This window comes from Halichoerus grypus, chromosome 3, assembly GCF_964656455.1.
Source record: "Halichoerus grypus chromosome 3, mHalGry1.hap1.1, whole genome shotgun sequence".
Taxonomy (NCBI): Eukaryota; Metazoa; Chordata; class Mammalia; order Carnivora; family Phocidae; genus Halichoerus; species Halichoerus grypus.
In genome coordinates this window covers 125,448,706-125,473,792 of record NC_135714.1, presented here as the reverse complement: position 1 = coordinate 125,473,792, position 25,087 = coordinate 125,448,706, and the positions used below count along the sequence as shown (strand labels likewise).

At 38.0% G+C, this 25,087-nt stretch overlaps 1 long non-coding RNA gene across 24 annotated transcripts in view; it reads left to right on the top strand.

Annotated features, from left to right (window-relative positions):
- Positions 1–25,087, top strand: part of LOC144381380 (uncharacterized) — a 340,649-nt gene that overhangs the window by 161,529 nt on the left and 154,033 nt on the right. For 3 of the 24 annotated variants that reach the window (XR_013446482.1, XR_013446484.1, XR_013446489.1), the window contains one exon: positions 7,765–7,811. The exons of 17 other annotated variants lie outside the window; for them this stretch is intronic. This is a non-coding gene — a long non-coding RNA (uncharacterized LOC144381380). Of the gene's footprint in view, positions 1–7,764; positions 7,949–8,513; positions 8,588–25,087 lie in introns of those variants that run through there. 4 more of the 24 variants (XR_013446492.1, XR_013446491.1, XR_013446485.1 and 1 more) reach the window with 4 other exon arrangements.

Below are 25,087 nucleotides of genomic sequence, written 5' to 3'. Positions count from 1 at the left end.
CAATTTATATTCCCACCAACAGTGCACAAGTGTTCCCTTTTTTCCATAACCTTGCCAACACTTGTTATTTCTTATCTTTTTGATACTAGCCAGTCTGACAGGTGTGAGATGTCTCATTGTGGTTTTGATTTGCATTTCCCTGATGATTAGTGGTGTTGAGCTTTTCATGTTGGTCATTTGTATGTCTTCATTAGAAAATGTCTATTCAGATGCTCTGCCCAGTTTTTAACCAGATTGGTTTTTTTGCTATTGAGTTATGTGAGTTCCTTATGTATTGTGGATATTAACCTCTCATCAGATATATGATTTGCAAATATTTCTCCCATTCCATAGGTTGCTTTTCCATCTTGTTGATTTTTTTTTTCTGTGAAGAAGCTTTTTAGTTTGATGCAGTCCCACTTATTTAAGTTTGCTTTTGTTGCTTGTGCTTTTAATGTCCTATCCAAAAAAGTCATTGCCAAGACAAGTATCAAAGAGCTTTTTCCTTGTGTTTTCTTCTAGGAGTTTTATGGTTTCAGGTCTGATGTTTAAGTCTTAAACATTTTGAGTTTATTGTTTTATGATGGTGTAAGATAGAGATCCAATTTCATTTTTTTGGCATGTGGTTATCCAGGTTTCCCAGCTCCATTTATTTAAGAGATTATCCTTTCCCTATTAAGTATTGTTAGCTCTTGTCAAATATTAGTTGACCATATATCTGTGCATTTATTTTTGGGGCCTTGATTCTGTTCTGTTGGTCAATGTGTCTATTTTTATGACAATACCATACTGTTTAGATGACTATAACTTGTAATACAGATTTAAAACAGGAAGTGTGAAGCCTCCGGCTTTGCTCTTTTTTCTCAGAATTGCTTTTTGGGTCTTCTGTGGTTCCATACAAATTTTAGGATTGTTTTTTCGATTTCTGTGAAACAGACCACTGGAATTTTGACAGGAATTGCAGTGAATCTATAGATTGCTTTGGGTAATATGGGTGTTTTAACAATATTAATCCTTGGGATCCATGAACATGGGATATCTTTCCATTTATTTGTGTCTTCTTTTATTTCTTTCATCGAAGTCTTATAGTTTTCAGTGTACAAATTTTCGTCTCCTTGGTTAGAGTTATTCCTAAGTGTTTCATTCCTTTTGATGTTATTGTAATGAGATCATTTTCTTTATTTCTTTTTCAGATAGTTCCCTGTTACTGTATAGAAATACAACTGATTTTTATACAATGAGTTTGTATCCTACAACTTCACTGAATTTATCAGTTCCAGCAGTTTCTTGGTGGCATCTTTAGGATTTTCTCTATATAAGATCACATCATCTGCAAACAGTTTTACTTCTTCCTTTCTAATTTAGATGCTTTTATTTATTTTCTTGTCTAAATTGCTCTGGCTAGGACTTCCAGTACTATGTTGAATAAAAGTGGCAAGAGTGGTATTAGAAGTTGGAGAAGGGACAGTAAAGTATCCCCCAGACTGAGAAGATACTTTGAGACCCCAAAACTAAGCAAGCCACTGTATACCAGAGTTTTGTTCAGGGTAACTTACTGACAGGGGCAATTGGGTGGACAATGATACTATGTGGCTCTCCTCTGCCACCATCTGGACCTTAATCCACAGATTTTATAAAGTGAGGGGCATTACGGTGAGGTCAAATGGTAGTTATCTAAAGTGGCACAATCCACACACCATACAGCTCCACCAGTTATCTAAAGTGGTGCCTTCTGTATGTCACTTTAGGAAGATCAGAGCAAGTGTTCCCACATTCCAGTGAGGGCATACATTAACCTCCAAGGGGCCTCGAACATGTATCCCCAAGAGAGGTCATTGTGTGGGTATGAACAAGATGGAAGGCCAAAGATGGAAGATGGAAGTGCAGTCAGTGTTGTCAGCACTTCAAGTGGGCACTCTTGTCTTTTTCCTGATCTTAGAGGAAAAGCTCTCCACCTTTCACCATTGAGTATGATGTTAGCTGCGGGCTTATCATATATGGTCTTTATTAAGTTGAGGTACATTCCTTCTATACCCAATTTGTTAAGAGTTTTTATCATGAAAGATGTTGAATTTTGCCAAATGCTTTTCCTATATCTTTTGAAACGATCATACAGTTTTTATCTTTCTTTCTATTAATGTGGTATAGCACATGAATTGGTTTTCATATGTTGAACCATCCTTGCATTCCAGGGATAAATCCCACTTGATCATGACGTATGATCTTTTTTAAATGCTGTTGAATTCAGCTTGCTAATATTCTGCTGAGAATTTGTGCATCTATATTCATTGGGGATATTGACCTGTACTTCCTTTCTAAGCTCAGAGTCTTTATTTCTGTTTTTCTAGAATTATCTATTTCCCCAAATCTTATCTGAACAAAACCAGCTGCCTGCTTTAGTGAATACATGGAATATCTACTGCTGCATTTTCTGCCTCTTTCTAGTTGTAGTGCTGTGGCTGCATTTCTGGATTTGTTCTCTGCCATAATGTGGTAACGTAAAAGGCATTTTAAGCTTGCATGTGTTCAATGTGGACAGATGTGGACAGTGTGTGGGAGGTATGAAGAGCAGCTGTGGGTTTTGACCAACAGCTGGAGGTTGTATGGATTAAGTAGATTTATTTCCTAATTGTTAGGTGATTCCTTAAAGGGAATGCTCCCATCCAGGGAAGGACTTATCCTAGGCATGGGTTAAAGGCTAAAACTTTAAAGGTTGGGTACAGTTTTTTACCTCTTTGGATTTGCTTTCTAAAAAATACATTGTTTTGACTTTTCAAAGCTGGGGAGTTTTTTAGAAAATACAGTTTTTCAGACACTGCACTGATTCAGTTGGTCTGGAGTGACTGCAATGATACAGAGCTTTCGAAACCACAAATAGTGATTGTTATGGAGACGGGGTGCTATAGGGGAAGGAATTCACAGTGGAAGGGGATACCCATTATATCTTGTGAAATCCTGCTGTCCTTTGTAAGGATGCTCCTGTGAGATGGTTCATATTTACAGCATATTGTATCTGTGACTTAGGGATGCAGTGGGTTTGCTGAAAGGCTAGGTGAGGCTATGCCTTATTTACCATATAAGTTGCTTCTCTGTTGTCCAAAGTGCATCTATACCCACCTGAATTTCTGTCATTCCTCTCTTCTGAGATGTCATTCTCCTGGGAGCACCACTGGATTCTAAATGGCAATGTTTGTTCATAAGGAATTGGACTTGAAATAAGCTAAGCAAAATCATTTTTTTAAAACTGTAAAGCTCTATACACATTTGGTATATTATTATTATTACTAACAAAAGCAGTAACTACTATTGCTGAGTCTTGTGAGTGCTTTGAAGGATGTAGTTGGCCAACCTGGACATGGTAAGTAGAAGGGCCTGGATGTGGCTTGTAGATGAACCTTGGGAGAGTGCCAACTATGTGAAATAAACTGAGTTTGCTTAAGCTCTCACAAGGAAGAATTTTCACATTTTATCCTTTGGCAATATTTTTAAAATGTTTTCCAGGATTTTTACTTTTAAAATTTATATACAATCCCTGTAAAACTCTGCCTTATCAAATACATTGTTTTTCTATCAGATTTCTTCATCCTTTTCCATATATGTACATATTTACATAGTTTTATTCACAGTACAGACACAGTTTCTTCAATTGCTTTTTTCTTTTCACCAAACATTTTTTTTTCATTGCTTCCAATCTTCATAATTATAGTTGTAATGACTACATAATATTTACTATTTTATTTGGTTATTCCACTATTACTAGATAGTTAGGTTGTTTCCAAATTCTGCTGTTATAAATAACCCTGGGATTAATATGATATCTTCATGTCAATGGTTGGAAGCTGTTGACTTCCCTCCAGTTGAATTCTTTTCTTTGTCCAAACTGAAATGTGAGACTATGGTCACAAAAGATAGAAACATTTTCCAGGCTCCTGATAACTATTAGAAAATCCTCTGTGCCCGGTTTCCTCATCCCTCAAATGAGATTATAATAGTCTGTAAAGTACTTCAAGTAGTGCATTCAATAGATGTTGGCTATATCACTCCTGTCTCCACTGCCACCACCCCATCCACCACCTCCATCATTACCACCACCATTACTACTGTTGTTATTGTGGTGAAGGTCAGATGCATTTTCACAAATGAAAACAGGTGTCTTAATACAGTTGTGATAATCAGATTGCTCATACAGATTTTTTGTCTTCTCCTTATCTTTTCAAATGATTTGTAGGCTGTTTGGTTTTTTGCCCTTCCTCCTCAGTACCAGAACTCTCTCCTTAAAAGAGCTATCTTCTTAATTTTCGGCTTTTCCCTTCTCTTGCTGTCATGAGGCCATTTCTACCTGGGAAGGTAAAACATGTGTTTCTTATGTTTACAGATAACCTTCTTATATTATAGTTGGTGGTGATAAAGCTAAACTGAGGAAAATGGGGTTCTGGGAGAGAAGACACCATTGTCCCAGACTCAAGTTTAGTTATCTGTTACGTACAGATGTCAAAGTCTGACCTCTGGTGGCTGTGAGCTGGAGCTCTGGGGCAGATGTACCAAGTCTAAAATGGGATCACAGACAAATGGGATCACAGACAAATGTATCCTCCAGCAATAGCCAACCTGGTGTAGGGCTGATTGGCTTTCAAAGCTCTTTTATATTCATTGTGAAGGTTGTTCCTTATGTCAATAAAGACATCCTGCTTTCTTCCTTACAAAGCAATTATCTTATAACTCAACTTCTCAGAATACATGGCTTTAAGTAAATGTTCCCTGAACCATGTCTACAAAAAATGTTTTCTTAAAACCACCAACCACCCCGCCATCACTACTACCGCCACCTGACAACATATATGTAGAAATCTCAGGGGGAAAAAATGGGTTGCTAAATCGTAGCAAAAGGAACATCAGCGGGATTGAAATTCAATATTTTATCTTCAAAACATCTTTAAATTGAGATATACCTAATTTCCCCATCAAATATTTTCAAACCTTCTAGGATTTAGTTTTTTAGAAATGCAAACTAAAAGTCTCAGAAAATTATTTTCAGATATTATTTATTTATCATGTAATTAAAAGAGAATGATGTGAATGAAGAAAATAAATTTGGATGTAAGAAGTCACAGGGAGTTAGAATACATATGGGATATTTTTATGTTTTTATTTGTTGCTTAAAATGATATAAGAATAGTGCCCCTTTGCTTATGCTTGAGAATAAGTGTTTACATTACATTTTAACTATTTTGCTTTTATAAAAATGATAGTTTTTAAGGTGATTCAATGAATTTACATATACAACTAATAGTTAATAATTTGGTATTGTGTGTTTGTATGTATTTTTGCAGAAAGACTAGTTGAAAAATGACAGATTTATTTAAACCTAGCTACTTGCTTGGTTCACACAAAAATATAGAATTTGAGGCAGTGGACATTGAAAATGGTAAGTTCTTCTATAATTTCTAGATGGATGACACATTCTACTTTGGTCCCAACCCTAATTAGGTTCAGCATCGATGTTATTGTCTGCAGTCAGGAAAGGGACTGTTAGTAATGACATATTCTTAGCAAATTGGTTTATCAAGCCTCCCCAGCATTTGTACCATTGACCTTGACTTCAAATAAACAGTATTAATGTCTTCCTGCCAAAATAGGCTATAAATCTGAGTGTGTGTCTCAGTCTCTTCAGTACCAAAATTTTAAAGCCCAATTCATGTTCTAAAAGCTTAACTGATTTCCATAACTCGAATGTATTTATTCTAATTACATATTATAGTTGTAGAACATTTTTATGTTTATATGCTCATCGCAAAAAAAGCTCAGAAAATGACAAAATATGTAATGAGACAATAATATCCCATTTTAAAAGTATCTTGACGTTGTAGTTGATGTAAAACGCTTCTTGTTTTTATCATTTGAGTAGAATTAATTAGCAAAAATAAATCGCTAATATTTACTGCATGCGATACTGTTTTCAGCCTTTGCACACATTGCTCATGTTATGTTCAAACAATCCCATGAAGTAGGTTCTATCATTATCTCTGATTTTATAGATGAAGAAAACCACAGGAAGTTTGCTCAAGATGACATAGTAAGTGGCTGAGTGAGACTTTGAACCCGGTCACCTGACTGCAAAGCCAGTCTCTTACACACAATGCAAATTAAAATTAAAAGATCTGTGTAGGAATTGGTGATCTGCTCATGGGCCAAACCTTAAAACACTCACAACCCAGACCTGTAGAACAATTGGAAGATATTCTATACTATTCATGAATTCTACTAGTATATAATTTATTTAAAACATAAAAAAATATATGTATATTTTAACATCATTGTGGGCACCATCATTTCTTTCATACTATAATCTATGTACTAGGTATTTTGAGCAACCAGAAATTGATTTAGAGAAAGATTTTCTTCTTAAGTCTTATTCTAGTTCTAATCTTTTCAATTCACTGAACTTACAAAAAAATATCATCCGTATTTCTTGCTAGAAATTATTTGCATTTCTGGAAAGCGGTTTCACTGTCTTCTATTTCTTGCTTGCCTTTTTTTTTTTTTTTTTTTTTTAAGATTTTATTTATTTGCGAGAGAGAGAATGAGAGACAGAGAGCATGAGAGGGAGGAGGGTCAGAGGGAGAAGCAGACTCCCTGCTGAGCAGGGAGCCTGATGTGGGACTCGATCCCGGGACTCCAGGATCACGACCTGAGCCGAAGGCAGTCGCTTAACCAACTGAGCCACCCAGGCGCCCCATTTGCTTGCCTTTTTTATAGCTGAATCCACATCCAAATTCCCATCCCCTTCCAACTAGTCTTCTGTGAATAAGCAAGGGGGAACAAAGTCACCGGAGGCACATGTGGACATTTCAGGCAAGGGAGGATTATGGAGGAGACCTGTGAAGAGTAGGCCTTGCTCCCTCTGATCTGGTGTACCATCAGAGACGGGGGCACCTTTACCCTCTAGCATCAGGGGGCTGTCAGTGAGCCCCCATCACTCTTCTTGAGTGACAGGCCCAGGAAGCCCAACTCCCTACTGACTGGCTCAGGGCCTGCCTCGGGAGTGGCCAGGAGCAGCCTTCTGACTGCCAGCCATTGGATGGAGCTCTGGGTCCCAGAAGCTGCAGCTCCCAGGGCTCCTCAGGGAAGGAAAGAGAGCAGAGGCCTGGGGAGGAAGGAGATGCAGTGTATGGGGTTCAGTTTGTGGAGTTTCATGGTGGTGGATGAGGCAAAGATGATACTAGTAATGCAGCTTCTCCTCTTTGATGACATAAATTTTGCCCCTGATCCCCAGTGGAGCAGAGCAGAGCCCTGTTTCTGTTTGCTAAGTAGAATCTGCAAGCATGACATAAAGTCATTCCATGTGAGCGGCTGTAAGGCAATAACTATGATCATTTCATTGATTCAGCAGCTATTCATTTGATGCTTACTGTGTATCATACGCTGTTCTAGACACTGGGGATATAATACGGTTCAGGTACTCTTCCAGATGCAGAGGATATAATACTGTTCAGGTACTCCTCTAGATACCAGGGATATAAAGCTCTCAGAGAGCTGACAGTTTATGAAACTAGGTCTTTTTCATCTTGTCCCTCCCCCCAACACACAATTAGCCTAGGGCCTGGTATATATAATAGGTACACTTGGTTATGTTCATTGAAATAAATTAAAATAGTGAAAAGTGTCAGGGCAGAGAAGAGTCACATAGGGTATTGACCAGAGGTCAAGTGTTCAACCTGGTGATCATGTCACCTCACTGTTTCCAGGTTTATGAGCAGTGCTGATACGGATTTTCCTCCCATGTAGATGCTCCTTCAGCCTTCCAGTGACATCTCCTCAATCAAGTGTTCTAGGTGAGCCTCTCCTTTCAGCTGCTTGGAACTGTCTTCAGAACTCCAGCTGCTGGTAGCTGGCTCTGAAAAGCTGGAGAGGTCTGTGGTGAAGTGGAGAAGGATTTATATTGAGAAGGCCCAGAAAGGAGAGAGCCAGGGTAAGTAGAGATGAGTGTAGCAATTGCAGAAAGTGGTAGAATATACTGGTAGGTGAGGAAAGAAAGGTCCCTTTGCTGTAGTCAGAGGACTATGCTGTGTCCCAGGAAATGTGGATAGAAATAAGATTCCAGAATCTATAGGCAGAGGTATATGAATGATTTGGGCTGGGCGGGTCCAATTTCCACATAAACTGTTTCATTTGCCATTTGCCTATTAGAATATAAACCACTCTGTCCCTTTAAATGCATCACACTTACAAGTGTTTCTGTTGCAGAGCCAGTTCCAAGGTAGATCATTGTACCCCAGTGGATAAATGGCCACCCCCAATTTCTGGCCCTTTCCCTAATGTGAGGGGATGGTGGCTGCTTCCAACACATCTTGCCCTTTCAAGAGCAAACCATTTGGGTAGGCTGGAGTCACTATTCCTGCCTGCACATTTGTGCAGGTTAGAGTCACTTAGATAATTCATCAATTGCATTTCATAGTGTGGAGAGGTCATACAAAATGCCTTGGCTGAAACCACAAAAAGGAGAATTGTGGATTTTTTTGTTTCATTTTTGCCAGGGGAAGCGTAAGGATTGGATTCCTCCAGACCAAGAGGCTATTTCTGGTCAAGATTTTTTTTTCATCTTTTTGAGGTATAATTGGCATATAATAACATTATATTAGTTTCATGTGTACAACATAATGATTCAATATTTGTGTGAAATGATCACCACAATAAGTCTAGTTACCATTTGTCATTATAAAAAGTAACAAAAGTTTTTTTGCTTGTGATGAGAACTTTTAAGATTTACTTTTTTGACAACTTTCAAGTATGCACTAGAATATTGACTATGGTCACCATGATGTATATTATATCCCCATGACTTATTTATTTTATAACTAGAATTTTGTATCTCTTGGCCCTCTTCACCCATTTCACCCACCCTCCATTTCCTCTCCCCTCTGACGACCATCATTTTGTTCTCTGTATCTATGAGTTTTATTTTGTTTGTTTTGTTTTTTATATTCCACAAATAAATGAGATCATACAGTATTTGTCTTTCTCTGTCTGATTATTTCATTTAGCATAATACTTATCCTCAAGGTCCATCCATGTTGCTGCAAAAGGCAAGATTTCATTTCATCTTCTTTACCCATCCTTCAGTGGACACTTGGATTGTTTCCATATCTTGGCTCTTGTAAGTAATTCTGTAGTGAATATGGGAGTGCATACAACTTTTCAAGTTAGTGTTTTCATTTTCTTCAGATAAATACCCAGAGGTGGAATTACTGGATCATGTGGTATTTCTATTTTTAATTTTTGGAGGAACCTCTACAGTGTTTTCCATAGTGGCAGCACCAATTTATATTTCTATCATAAGTGCATGTAGTTCCCTTTTTTTTGACATTCTCACCAACACTTGTTATCTCGTGTCTTTTTGATAATAGCCATGACAGGTGTGAGGTGATATCTCATCGTGGTTTTGGTTTACATTTCCCTGATGCCAAGTGATGTTGAAGATCTTTCCATGTACCTTTTGGCCATCTGTATGTCTTTGTCAAAAAAATGTCTGTTCAGGTGCTTCGCCCATTTTTTAATTGGATTGATCTTGAGAGGGGCCAGCGATAAGGGAATGAGGACCATGTCTGCTGAAGCAAAAGAGCACAGCTCCTGGTCTTATGGCCCTTTCCTTTCTCAGCATGTGATGTGCTGCTGTGGCTTTCTGTTCTTCCTGCCTGAGTGGCCAACTTCTGGAATGGCTGGAGAATCGAGGGCCACAGAGATCATGTCCGAGACCCAGGCCTTTTTATCGGACATCAGTGGAGGTCCTGCTTTGACTATATGGATCACAGTAGACTCTCAGAGCTTCTTGCCTGTTTTGGTCTTAGTGCTTTACTCTGTGATTGTTATTTCAGAAATGTTGGCTCTATGAGCACACCAAGGATGATCCAAAGTTCAGGCTCATTTTTCTTGACAAGCAACAAAACTCTGTGAGGGTATTTAAATTTTGGTTGGTATTCTCTCCTGTGACTAGTAGGAGGCTCCTCATTCCAGGTCGTGCATGACCCAGTTGGTTAAGTCTAATGAGGTCAAAAGAGCCTGTGCTACTGGAAAGCCACTTGGGCACATTGAACAAATGACCCTTTCTAGCTGGTGACATACAAAAGGATGTGAACAGATTAAATAAGCTGCATTCATAATTCAACAGTAAGATGAATCCTACTGAGGGGCACCTGGGTGACTCAATCGGTTAAGCATCAGAATCTTGGTTTTGGCTCAGGTCATGATCTCAGGATTGTGAGATCGAGCCTTGTGTCAGGCTCCATGCTCAGCAGGAAGCTGCTTGAGATTCTCTCTCTCTCTCCCTCTGCCCCTCCCCACCTTCTCAAAAATAAACGAAAAAATCTTAAAAAAAAAAAGGTGGATCTCACTGAACTACAGGGATAGGAGAATGTGATTTTTAAAAACTCAGATTTGTAGAGGCTGGGTAAAATTAAGAAAGAGGTAATGTTTATCTTTTCCCCTTTTGTGTGTTTTTCACTTGCTTTACCTAAGTGAATTTTAAGGGTATATGTGCATATCTGTATGAATGTATATGTGAGTCTGTGTGTGTGTGTGTGTGTGTGTGTGTGTGTGTTTGCAAGTGGGTCCCAGTCTTCCAAAGATGGTAATAATTCGGCTTTTACCTTTGGTATATCATTGGCTGAACATTTTAAAGTCCTTAGCTAAGAAGGGTGCCATGGGCAGTGTAGTTTTGTGTAAGAAATGTGTCTATGTCATTAGACACAGACATATCTTAGGTCATATCTTTTGAAGAATTCTCAACTCTGATATGTCACGGTTTATTTTAGTCTTCATTCAGAATTTCTTTCCTAAATGGCGATCAACACCACTTCTAGCCCTTTTTAAAAAGAAAATATTCAAGTAATGGCTAAGGGAAAATATTGACCAGGGTGCAAGGTCAAAGAGGAAATAATTCTGTTTATGTTGAACTCTCAGGAAGAGCCGTTTACTAACCAGAGGTGACTGACTGTTTTAACTCACAATCATGGAGAAGAAGGACATTCAGTCAAGAAAGCACAGTGCTTTCTAAAACTATAAGAAAAGTTTAAATCTAGACAGATAATGATTAATTTTAAAATGTCGGTAAAACATAGGCACACTATAAGCAATTATTCAAAAATTTCTCTATAATACCTTATGTCTGTATCTACCTACCTACTTGTTTCTCTGTGATGAGTATGGTGTAAATTGGCATTCTTCAAAGTTTATTCCCTCTGCAAGAAGCTCAAGGCAAAATAGTTCCTTAGTCAATAAGTTTGGGACTCGCTGCCGGCTTACTGTATGTCTCTCTCATTGAAAGATTCAGAGGACTCTCAGAGAATTCTAAGAAGTTCTGTAGTAAGCAAACCTATTAAGTTTTATTCGGTCCAATATTCCCAAATTCTTCATCACTCCTTTTTAAACAATACATGCTTTGCATTCTTCTTTTTGACAAATGAGAGAAAATAGACAAATCAGTTTTTAATGGGGAGCTATATTTTACCAGATTGACACACAAAAGGAAATTTTAAACATACATTTAAAAAAGAAGTTTTAACAGATAAACAATTATGGAATTGAATGTTTAACTTACTTTAACATTAATTTCTTATAGGTTTTTTGGTTACATATTTTTGTGGTTAATCTGTAGGAATCTTTAAGGAGTTTATATTTTTTATATTATATATTAAAATAATAAATTGCTTTGCAGCATATAATGTGATGGACAATATCCTTCCTATAAATAATGGAAAAAGATCTCCATGTCCCCCCTCTCCGTAGCCAAAGAAAACCTCAGAACAGTTGTTAGGAATGTATATGAAAAAAATATTAAATAATGGTAAAGCATATTCCTTGGTGTATTTAAGAAAAATCCAGTGTAATTAATTAGTGTCAGCAAGGGATGTAAGGGTGGTTTATTTATTATGTTAACATATTCTTGCAAGAAGTTAATAATGATAAACCAGTTGATCATTGAGATAGATTTTGAAAACCCATGATAGAATGAAACCTCTGTTTCTGTCTAAAACTATATGTGATATAGGACTTGAAGAATAATTCTTTAACAAGATAGTCCCTACCTCAAATCAATTGTCAACATTTTATTTAATTGTGAAAAACTCTAGTCATTCCCTTTTAACACCAAAAAATGGGATAAGGATGTCTGTTATTATCACTGACAGTTGCATTTCAGAGCAATACAAGATACAAAGCAGAAACAGAAGGTCTATCAATAAAAAGGATAATAAAACACAAAATTATTATTTTTAGATAATATAAATTAATCTAGAAAATCAAAGAAAATCATCCAAAAAAATTCCAATAGTTCAGACGATTGGCTCCTATAGAATAAGTGTGAGAAAAAAAATCAATAGTTTTCTCTAAATCCCTACATACTCTATTATATGAGACTAAGGATCTTACTAAAATATCAACAACAAAAAAAAATAAAATGAATCATGTATAAAGAAAACTTTAAACATTTATAATTTTTCCTTCCATAAATGATGACTTGAACAAATGAAGACATGATCTGTTCTTAAAGAGTAGATTTAAATATTCAAATAAATTTATCAGTTCTTCTCTGTTAAAGTATTAATGAACTAAAAAAAGTATTATTGAATTCTAATTAGAAACTCAAAGGGATTGGGGGGCCTGGGGGGCCCAGTTGGTTAAGACTCTGCTTTTGGCTCAGGTCATGATCTTGGGGTCCTGGGATGGAGCCCCACAGTGGGCTTCCTGCTCAGCTGGGAGTCTGCTTCTCCCTCTCCCTCTGCCCCCCCGCCCCATCCCCTGCTCATTCTCTCACTCTCCTCTCAACTAAAGAAATAAAATCTTAAAAAAAAAAAAAACCCTCAAAGGGTTGTTTTAATTTGAAAGAAGTTCTCACATTAATTTAGAAAACCAAAGAGGTAAAGAAGAGCTAAAATATTTTGAAGAAGAAAAGTAATGTCTGGAAGGATTTTACTCTAGGACTTATTAAAACTTGATTTGAATTCCTGATAATTAAAATGCTATGGTCTTAGAAAAGAATGGATAAGCAGGTATAAAAATAGATAAAAAGATAGAAATAGATAGCAGATAGAAGAGTATATGAATTTTTAAAAATTGTATATTACAGAACAGTAGTGTTTTCATAGGAAGTGATTAGGGTTAAAACAGGAAGTAATTAGGGTCAGATAAAAAACTATTTTAAACAGGTTTTCAGAAGTTATAAATATTACATACCAACCTTTATTTTGCTCACATATATTGTGAATCTCCAAGAGGAGGATTTAATATACCACATTCACACACATTCTTTTAATCATTAACTTTTTTTTTTTAAATTAAATCAGAGTATCATTGGGACCATTATTTCTTGAAACATCCTTTGCAAAAGGCTGGCAAAAATAATCTAGAAATAGAATATTTGCTAATTAAGAAAACTTCCTGGTCTCCCAGCCCATTCTATAAGTTCATCTCCTTATTGAGTGCTTCCTATTAACCTCTAAATATGTTTCTCACAGTCTAAGATGACAGTCTTCTCTACATCTCACGATTTCTGCTATTATCAAAATGCCCAACTTCCTCTTCGTGCTACTATTTGATCACACTGGGAAATACTGTATGGCAGCATTTACTATTTAGATGTGTGTGGTTTTTTCTTTTTTTCTCTTTTTTTGCTTCTCACTGAAGTTTTTTATTATATTTATTTATAAAGATTTTATTTATTTATTTGACAGAGAAAGAGCAAGCACAAGCAAGGGGAGCAGCAGAAGGAGAGGGAGAAGCAGGCTTCCCGCTGAGCTGGGAGCCCAACGTGGGGCTTGATCCTAGGACCCTGGGATCATGACCTGAGCCGAAGGCAGACTCTTAACCAACTGAGCCACCCAGGCACCCCGAGTATTTTTTTTTTTATTTAAATTCAATTTAAGTAACACATACTGTATTATTAGTTTCAGAGGTAGAATTTAGTGATTCATCAGTTGCACACAACACCCAGTGCTCATTACTATCACGTGCCCTCCTTCATGCCCATCACCCAGTTACCCCATCCCCCCACCCACCTCCCCTCCAGCAACCCTCACTTTGTTCTCTGTAGTTCAGAATATCTTATGGTTTGCCTCCCTCTCTGTTTTCATCTTATTTTTCCTTCCCTTCCCCTATGTTCATCCATTTTGTTTCTTAAATTCCACATATGAGTGAAACCATATGGTATTTGTCTTTCTCTGACTGATTTATTTTGCTTAGCATAATACCCTCTAGTCCCATCCATTTCATCGCAAAGGGCAAGATTTCATTCTTTTTGATGGCTGAGTAATATTCCATTGTATATGCATATCCCACATCTTCTTTATCCATTCATCTGTCAATGGATATCTGGGCTCTTTGCATAGTTTGGCTATTGTGGACATTGTTGCTGTGTACGCCTTCAAATCACTATGTTTTTATCCTTTGGATAATTACCTAATAGTGCAATTGCTGGGTCATACGGTAGTTCTATTTTTAACTTTTTGAGGAACCTCCATACTGTTTTCCAGAGTGGCTGCACCAGTTTGCATTCCCACCGACAGTGTAGGAGGATTCCCCTTTCTCCACATCCTTGCCAACATCTGTTGTTTCCTGAGTTGTTAATTTTAACCATTCTGACCGGTGTGAGGTGGTATCTCATTGTGTTTTTGATTTGTATTTCTCTGATGCCAGGTGATGTTGAGCATTTTTTCATGTATATGTTGGTCGTTTGTATGTCTTCTTTGGAGAAATATCTGTTTATGTCTTCTGCCCATTTCTTGACTGGATTTTTTGTTTTTTGGGTGATGTTTTTTTTTATAGATGTTGGATACTAGCCCTTTATCTGGTAAGACATTTGCAAATATCTCCTCTGAAAGGTTGCCTTTTAGTTTTGTTGACTGTTTCCTTTGCTGTGCTAGATCTTATTTTTTATTATTAGCTGTACTCATCTAGCATATGTAAATAGTATTGGAATGTAATTGCACAAGAGATATTATTAACATACACACACATATATAGATATATAAGAAAGAGAGAGAGGGTGGGGGTTGGGGGGGGATGGTGGGGAAGGAGAGGAAGTTCACAAGCTGGGCCTGAGGAGAAAGTTAATTCATTCTAAATAGGTATGGTTTTTTAGGAGGGTCCCGAGAACAGCAGGTAAGGCTGTGTTTGGGATCCTCTGGCTCTGGGTCCATGCCAATAGGTTTCTGGAGATTATAAAATTAATATGAAGGTTTGGCCAGAATTATTTGTTTATTTATTTGTTGTCATTTTAAAATTTTAATTTAGACAATAAAATAACACCAAAGACCGGTAAAAGTCAATTTCCTAATTTAGTGATGCAATATTGGGCTACTCTTAGTATAAGGAAAAAGTCCCTCCCCGACCCTATCCTCACCCACTTCCCCATATATGTAGCTTTTTGACAATAATAAATACCTTTTCTTCTCTGACATATCATCTCTGTTCACTGTTGAAATTTAATTGCTCCCTGCCCTTTTACAACTCCTTTGCTCTCCTCCTTCTCTCCTTTTATGTCAACCCTATGGCCAAATTTCCACAGGTGGCTTCTTTCTTACCTGCGCTGTTTCTTTGTCCCATGAGCAAGGTCATTGCTGAGGAGCACAGCTCACCCTTTCCGTCGGTCCTCCCTGGGGCTGCCTCACAGTCACACATCTTTGGTCTCACATATCTTCAAGCTGAATGCAGTGCACTGGGAAAATTTCTGGCACACTTAATGGATTTAAAAGCCATACTCTACAATGGACTTTACCGCCTATACTGCCATTTGATTATCATATCCAGTAAGTGTCAAGCAGCTCACTAAATGGTTCTCATTAGCATAACTCGACGTTTCCACATTTGTGCAGAGCCTTACTCTATCTTTAAAAGGTGGAGTTAAGTCAGCAGTTCAAATGGCTGGACATGTGTATTATGCAAATTTTAAAAATTGGTTCCAGCTCCTAGATAGTATACCTCCTCTGGAATCTTAAGAAACTTACAGTAACAGTGCGGGGGGGGGGTGGGGGGGAGGTCACTTGTCACAACAACCTCCAAGTGTAGATCTAATCAAGAAATTAATTGTAGATGAGAGACATTTTTCCCCATGGGATATTTATTCATTTGAGTTTAGGGGGAAAAGTTTCAGAAGAAGTAGGAGGCTATGTAATAGATATTCTTTTGGTAACAACACTGTATTTCATCTGCTTTTTACCAAATATGACAAAACATTTTCTAGACTTAAAAATAGGATAACTCTTGGGGCGCCTGGGTGGCTCAGTCCTGCTTCTCCCTCTCCCACTCCCCCTGCTTGTGTTCCCTCTCTCGCTGTGTCTCTCTCTGTCAAATAAATAAATAAAATCTTTAATATAAAAAAAATAGGATAACTCTTGTTTTAAATTATTCCTTTTTTTGGACTGTCACAGGCTACATAGTCTTTTATTATAAAAACTATATGCATACCTTAATTAATTATATTCTATTTTAAGATGTCAAAATGTTTGTACATCTTGCATTGTAAATAAAAGACTTAGGGCAATTCATTAAAAACAAATATATATTCAGTGATTAGAGTGGTAAAAGTGTTAAAGCACTCTAAGTGGAAATATAAATTTTTATGAGTTAGCCAAAAGAAAAGCTCCAATGGAATGAAAAACTATATGGCAAAAATTTTGCATTTCTCCTTGTACCTGATGTGGTGCTTAAAGGCAGACAGCTTATGAGATTTGCTTTTTATTCCTGATACCCACATGACACGAGGTGTGCCTGAGATTGGTGGCCTCAAATTATGCTTGCAGAGGTAAGAATACTGACAAGACCAGGAACTGTGGCATTATTAAATCATAAACCACACTCAGGGAGGAGCACACATTCATTTTCATTTTGTAATGCAAGCAGAAAAGAAAAAAAAATACTCCTGAATCCCACATATCTATTAATAGAAAAAGAATGTGTTGTTTCAAGATAAGAAGAAAAAAAAAGGTAGGGTAGAAAAAATGGATCAAATAAATTTCTGATGAGATTGGAAATTGATCAACACACATAGTCAGCATCTTTCACACACACCCACACCCTTGGGTAAGGGTGAACTCATTAGTAAAACTAATAAATTATATAACACCTACAGTGTTGTAGCCATTATTGAAATCTGTATTGTGTGTTATATTGCAGAATCTTTAAATTTGGTGTATTGCCCTATATTTTTTAAAAATAATAGACTTCTGAAAAATAAATTCAAGCAAAACATGCTGCTATAATCACTGCAGTTTTAGCATTCTTGGAAAAAGAAAAAGCCTATGAAATTTATACAGGTTAATATCAGAGAAAAATAATTTCTTTTCATTCACATTTGGGAAGAGAAATTGCCTTGTCGCTCCCTATTCCAGGAGGAAATTCTAATTTAGCTACTGTTGAATTTCAAAATAGTTTTTTCAATGGAGTTTTATGAAGAAATAGGGCTAAAATGTGCGAGTTTTAAGAAATGACTGCAGGGTGCCTGGGTGGCTCAATTGGTTAAGTGACTGCCTTCGGCTCAGGTCATGATCCCAGAGTCCTGGGATCGAGTCCCACATGGGGCTCCTGGCTCAGCGGGGAGCCTGCTTCTTCCTCTGACCCTCTCCACTCTCATGCTGTTTCTCTCTCTCTCTCAAATAAATAAATAAATAAAATCTTTAAAAAAAAAAAAGAAATGACTGCATGTATATCTTACAAAAGAAAAACCTTCAATGGAAAAAATTAAATTAACTAATGCCTCACTCATTCTTTATTGAGATACACAGAAGTAAATAATCAAATCAACAGCTTCACTTTTTAGCTGGTTATTATTTAAACATATTCATGATATAAAGAAAAGGTAAAATATGGAAATTAGTATATCTGTGGCTAAATAGTGAATGTTTGTAGATATGAGTTCTTAAATACACAAATGTGAAACATTAGTAAGCAGTTTAACATGAAATATACTAAAATAAAACTACATAGAAAAAAAACCTGCATGCAAAACGATGGTCCACACACACAGCAAATTTCTAAAAACAAAATCTGGCACTTAGTAAACACAATGAAAAAAAAAGAGTCTTATTTAAAGTTAACATTTTTGTAAATTGATTTTCTAATTTCATTAAAAATATTAGAAATGCCATCCATATTCTTGGTCTACAGCAACACACAACAATGTGCATGAAAAAATAAGAGAATTGAAAAAAATCGCTTGTCATCTGATAGAATTAAGTGAGAAGAACATACTGTCACTTCTAAAATATTCTTTCTAGAAATGCATATTCCAAGTCTAATTAAGAGGAAACATCAAACAAAATCAAGTTAAGGGACAAACTACAAAATAACTGGTCTATAATTTTCTAAAGTGTCAGGACAGTCAAGGAAAGACTGAGAATCTGTTCCAGACTCAAGGAGACCAAGGGATATGAGAGCCGCATGTGTGATTCTGGACTGAAACTTTTTGTTATTAAAGTTATTGTTGGGAAAATGTGGAAAACTTAAAAAGAGTCTGAATTAGGTGGTAGCATCTCTGTTCAGTATCACAAATGTCTTGATTTGATAGGTGTATTGTGGTTGTATAGGAGAATGTTCTTGTTTGTAGCAAACAAACATAAAGAGTGCATGGGTAATTGACTTAGTCTTAAATGGTTAAGAAAAATAAAATGCTCTGTGTACTGAACATCCAAATTTTCTGTAAGTTTGCCATCAATTTTAAAATATATAGAATTTTTTTTTAAAAATTGAAGAGAGGTCGGAGTCCCCCCAGCCACCAGAGGCTGTAGCTCTTCCTCAACTCGTGTTACTGCAGCACCTGCCATTTCCAGCGGCAACCTCCTCACCGGGAGCTATGGAGCCTCTTTCCAGGAACCAGCCTCTCTGCAGTGTTGGCTCTTACAGACCCTTAGAGGAAGCCCAAAGAGGAGTGAGTTTCTTCCTCCTCCAGAGACTGTCACTTGACCAGATTTCAAGTCTTGACTGACAGCTGCAGCCTCAATGACTTTTGCCCTTCCTAACAGATGAGGCTTGGGGATCAAATAATTATTTGTCTAGTCTGCTCAGCTTGACTGGGCTCCTTAGTAAGCAAGACTGAATATAGACTGTAACTAAATCTTTCTAAGCAGCCTAAGGTATCTACAACTCCAAGGGGAAAACTGATTAATTCTTTGGTAACCCTGAGGCCAGCTGAACCCACCATGCCTCAACAACTCGGATGTCCTTGATCAGCACTCAAGATGGACCCTTCAGTTATTTATTTTTTTTTCTCATGTATCCTCCTTACTTGAGTCTACCTCAAACCCTTCAGTTATTTTTTTCTCATGTATCCTCCTTACTTGAGTCTGCCTCAAACTACCAGCCCCTGCCATTATCTTAGACTTTTGTCTGTGATTTGTAAGACCCTCTTCTCTAGTTACCCAACACCATTACCTCAGCCCATCTCTGTTATTTCCATTCTGGCTTGGGTACCTGGCTGCTCCTGAGGAAATCACTTCCCCTGAAGCTCTCTCAAGTAGCCAAGTTGTTCATCCACACCTCACTTTCTTCAGGGTAGAAAATGGGCTCAGTATTCCTCTCTTTGGCTTCTTCTAAATTGCTACTGATCTGTCCTCACATAAAAACCACTGTCCCTTTGGGGCTCAGATCATCAGACTATATTGCCCTTTAATCCCTCTTCACTGACCTTACCTGCCAATGTAATTATGCCCTTGTTTACTCAAGACACTAGCTGCCACTACTAGTTTTTCTTTCCACTCTGAGTTGTACTACCCTGGCAAGTCTATGTAGGTGATGCAAAACACCTTGCCTCTCAGTTCCTCAGCAGCCTCACCTCCAGGGACTTCTCCACACCTCTCCAGCTGCTCACTCTCAAGTTCACCATTGGATCTTGTCCTCTCCTGGAACTTCTTTCCCACCTCTGAATATTTAAATTCACAAATGCCACTCTTCCACTTCAGCTTCCTTTAGTCTCTCGTGTACACTTGACCTTTTACTTCACAGAGACATCTCGTTTCTTGCCCCATTTGTTATATCCATTGGTTTTCCCCATCCCAATTTCATTCTTTTTCAGCTTTGCCTCCATGCTTTATTCCCTTGGGCCATACTCTCGTCAGTATCCTCAATCATGTACCCTTTTATTCTTCCTCCATACCCCACCCCCCAGCAAAACCTTAGAGCTAAGCCATTCCAAGTGTCTACTCACTAGGCACCTGTACCTGGGCTGTTGGGCTCTGCCTGGAGCATTCACACAATTGTCCAGATTCACGCCACTAGAAATGTATGTTTCGCTCTCAGCCAAACACTCAGCATTACCCAGAGATGCTTCTGTGTGCATTCAGTTATCTCTCTGTACCATTTTCCAGTGTGGCTATTTCAGGTTCCCCACTCTTCTCAAACTCTTTTTTTTTAATTTGGTATATATATATTTTATTATGTTATGTTAATCACCATACATTACATCATTAGTTTTTGATGTAGTGTTCCATGATTCATTGTTTGCGTATAACACCCAGTGCTCCATTCAATACGTGTCCTCTTTAATACCCATCACCAGGCTACCCCATCCCCTCTAGAACCCTCAGTTTGTTTCTCAGAGTCCATAGGCTCTCATGGTTCGTCCCCCCCCTCGTATTTCCCCCTTCATTTTTGCCTTCCTGCTATCTTCTTCTTTTTTTTAACATATAATGTATTATTTGTTTCAGAGGTACAGGTCTGTGATTCAACAGTCTTACACAATTCACAGCACTCACCATAGCACACACCCTCCCCAATGTCTATCACCCAGCCACCCCATCCCTCCCACCCCCCCACCACTCCAGCAACCCTCAGTTTGTTTCCTGAGATTAAGAATTCCTCGTATCAGTGAGATCATATGATACATGTCTCTCTCTGATTGACTTATTTCGCTCAGCATAATACCCTCCAGTTCCATCCACGTCGTTGCGAATGGCAAGATTTCATTCCTTTTGATGGCTGCATAATATTCTATTGTATATATATACCACTTCTTCTTTATCCATTCATCTGTCGATGGACATCTTGGCTCTTTCCATAGTTTGGCTATTGTGGACATTGCTGATATAAATATCGGGGTGCATGAACCCCTTCAGATCACTACATTTGTATCTTTGGGGTAAATATCCAGTAGTGCAATTGCTGGGTCGTAGGGTAGCTCTATTTTCAACTTTTTGAGGAACCTCCATACAGTTTTCCAGAGTGGCTGCACCAGCTTGCATTCCGACCAACAGTGTAGGAGGGTTCCCCTTTCTCCACATCCTCACCAACATCTGTCGTTTCCCGACTTGTTAATTTTAGCCATTCTGACTGGTGTGAGGTGGTATCTCATTGAGGTTTTGATTTGGATTTCCCTGATGCCGAGCGATGTTGAGCACTTTTTCATGTGTCTCTTGGCCATTTGGATGCCTTCTTTGGAAAAATGTCTGTTCATGTTTTCTGCCCATTTCTTGATTGGATTATTTGTTCTTTGGGTGTTGAGTTTGGTAAGTTCTTTATAGATTTTGGATACTAGCCCTTTATCTGATATGTCATTTGCAAATATCTTCTCCCATTCTGTCAGTTGCCTTTTGGTTTTGTTGACTATTTCTTTTGCTGTGCAAGAGCTTTTTATCTTGATGAAGTCCCAATAGTTCATTTTTGCCCTTGCTTCCCTTGCCTTTGGCGGTGTTTCTAGGAAGAAGTTGCTGTGGCTGAGGTTGAAGAGGTTGCTGCCTGTGTTCTTCTTTAGGATTTTGTTAGGCTCCTGTCTCACATTTAGGTCTTTCAAACATTTTGAGTCTATTTTTGTGTGTGATGTAAAGATTATTCACCACGACCAAATGGGATTTATTCCTGGGCTACAAGGTTGATTCAACATCTGCAAATCAATCAATGTGATACAATACATTAATAAAAGAAAGAGCAAGAACCATATGATCCTCTCAATAGATGCAGAAAAAGCATTTGACAAAGTACAGCATCCTTTCTTGATCAAAACTCTTCACAGTGTAGGGATAGAGGGTACACACCTCAATATCATAAAAGCCATCTATGAAAAACCCGCAGCGAATATCATTCTCAATGGGGAAAAACTTAGAGCTTTCCCCCTAAGGTCAGGAACATGGCAGGGATGTCCACTATCACCACTGCTATTCAACATAGTACTAGAAGTCCTAGCCACAGGATTCAGACAACAAAAAGAAATAAAAGGCATCTAAATCAGCAAAGAAGAAGTCAAACTCTCACTCTTTGCAGATGATATGATACTTTATGAGGAAAACCCAAAAGACTCCACCCCAGAACTGCTAGAACTCATACAGGAATTCAGTAAAGTGGCAGGATAGAAAATCAATGCACAGAAATCAGTGGCATTTCTATACACCAACAACAAGACAGAAGAAAGAGAAATTAAGGAGTCGATCCCATTTACAATTGCACCCAAAACCATAAGATACCTAGGAATAAATCTAACCAAAGAGGCAAAGAATCTGTACTCAGAAAACTATAAAATACTCATGAAAGAAATTGAGGAAGACACAAAGAAATGGAAAAATGTTCCATGCTCATGGATTGGAAGAACAAATATTGTGAAGATGTCAATGCTACCTAGAGCAATCTACTCATTTAATGCAATCCCTATCAAAATACCATCAACTTTTTTCAAAGAAATGGAACAAATAATCCTAAAATTTGTATGGAACCGGAAAAGACCCCGAATAGCCAGAGGAATGTTGAAAAAGAAAAGCAAAGCTGGCGGCATGACAATTCCACACTTCAAGCTCTATTACAAAGCTGTCATCAAGACAGTGTGGTACAGACAAAAACAGACACATAGATCAATGGAACAGAATAGAGAGCCCAGAAATGGACCCTCAACTCTACGGTCAACTCATCTTCGACAAAGCAGGAAAGAATGTCCAATGGAAAAAAGACAGTCTCTTCAACAAATGGTGTTGGGAAAATTGGACAGCCACATGGAGAAGAATGAAACTGGACCATTTCCTTACACCACACACAAAAATAGACTCTTCTCAATCTCTTTACCCTACCTCTTCTCCTGTCACTCTTGGCAACACATCTTGCCAGCAGATCATAGAGAAAACAGAAGCAAGAAGAGAATTTTTTCATTTCCTAAAACAAATTTAAAACTTGATCTATATCCACATCCATCATTTCTCTTTCCTCCTGTTCCAGTGGAAGATGTGTCTATCCTCCAAGGCTGCTTCCTCCGTCTGTGCTCTGTATCACATCCCTTATGTCCTCAAGAACTGCTTTACTGATGGTCTCCTCTCTTCTGTATCTTCAATCTTCCACATAGATTTAACATGTTCCATTTTCTTCCTTCCTGCCTAACAGTCCCTCCCTGGGCCTCTGACCCCGCTGCTCTGAGCACTTTCAACTAATATGTGGGCTACTATAATTCATATTTTCCTATGATTTACTTTTAGTTTGTAGTCAGTGTTCTAAAACAGAAATCTATTTTCATGGTTCCCCTGTTTAAAAACCTCCAAGGACTCTCAGTGCTGTCAGGATAAAATTCAAAATATTTAATATGGCTCGTGAGGTCCTTTACAACTTCTTTCTTGCTTACATCTCTGGAAACCTGAGCACCATCCCCATCTTCTACTCTCCATCCCACCTCCACCCCTACTGCCCCATGACCTCCTACCAATGTACATAGTCACACACTTGTAATTTCTGGAATGTATCTCTCATCTCTAGGGTTTTGAAAATACGTCTAAGTCCTGATTAGAACATTCTTTTCTGTGTTCTTTACTTGGATAAATTCTTTTCATCCTTTATGTTTCAGTATTGATGTTGTTTCCCTCGAAAAGCTTTCCTGACACCCCAAGACCTTGTCCAATATCCTGCCCTCATAGTTCCTAGTACTTATCCTCTGTCACAGCCTTTAGCATACTCCTGGGACTCCCTGTTTACTTGTACTCACTAGGACATCCATGCCTCAAGACAGGGTCAGTGGGGCCTTGCTTGTCTTTCTCTTCCTTTCTTTTTTTTTTTTTAAGATTTTATTTATTTATTTGTCAGAGAGAGAGAGAGAGACAGCGAGAGAGGGAACACAAGCAGGGGGAGTGGGAGAGGGAGAAGCAGGCTTCCCACTGAGCAGGGAGCCCAATGCGGGGCTCGATCCCTGGACCCTGGGATCATGACCTGAGCCGAAGGCAGACGCTTAATGACTGAGCCACCGAGGCACCCCGGTCTTTCTCTTTCTATTGCTTAGTTCAGTAGCTTGCACAAAGTGGATGTACGCAGTAAATGTTTATTGAACAAATGAATGAATGAGTGGATCCATGTGAAAAAAGGATGATATAATGCTGGCAAAGAAATTAACAGAAATTTTAAAGTTTAAAAAGTGAATATATGTCCAGGAAACAGATTCAAATGCAGCGGAAATGGATCCAAGTTGGTTGGCAGAGGCTACCTGTTGAATACAGCAATACTAGTAACTAAGGGAAACCATCTCATTTGGGAGGATCGTGTTGTGGAGACAATGAGGATGGAGAATAGAGAGAGGACATTGCTTAGATACTATTTTAAAGCCCTATTTGGAAGTTTCTTTCCTTATCTTTACAGATTAAAACACCTGTTCAGAAAATAAAACAAGATGAATCAGAGAAGGAGACGAACCAAAAGAGACTCTTAACCATAGGAAACAAACTGAGGGTTGCTGAGGGGAGAGGGGTGGGAGGATGGGGTAACTGGGTGATGGGCATGAAGGAGGGCATGTGATGTAATGAGCACTGGGTGTTATATAAGACTGATAAATCACTGACCTCTACCTCTGAAACTAATAATACATTATATGTTAATTAATTGAATTTAAACTAAAAAAAAAAAAAAAAAAAAAACCCGTTCAGAAAAAGGATAAAATAAGTTCCACTTTAGCAGCATTCATTGAACTGTAATAGAGTGATGAGTGGGAAGGAAAAGAAGTATTTACTCAACCTTTTTCAGAAAGGACTTAGGTCCTTAACATGTTCAGATTTCTCCTGTCCTACCAAACAGTCCCTCCCTTGGCATGACACCACGTCCCCATCTGCTTGTATATGGGTTACTGTAGTCCACATTTTCCTGAGATCTATTTTCAGGATATGTCCCTTATTTATCT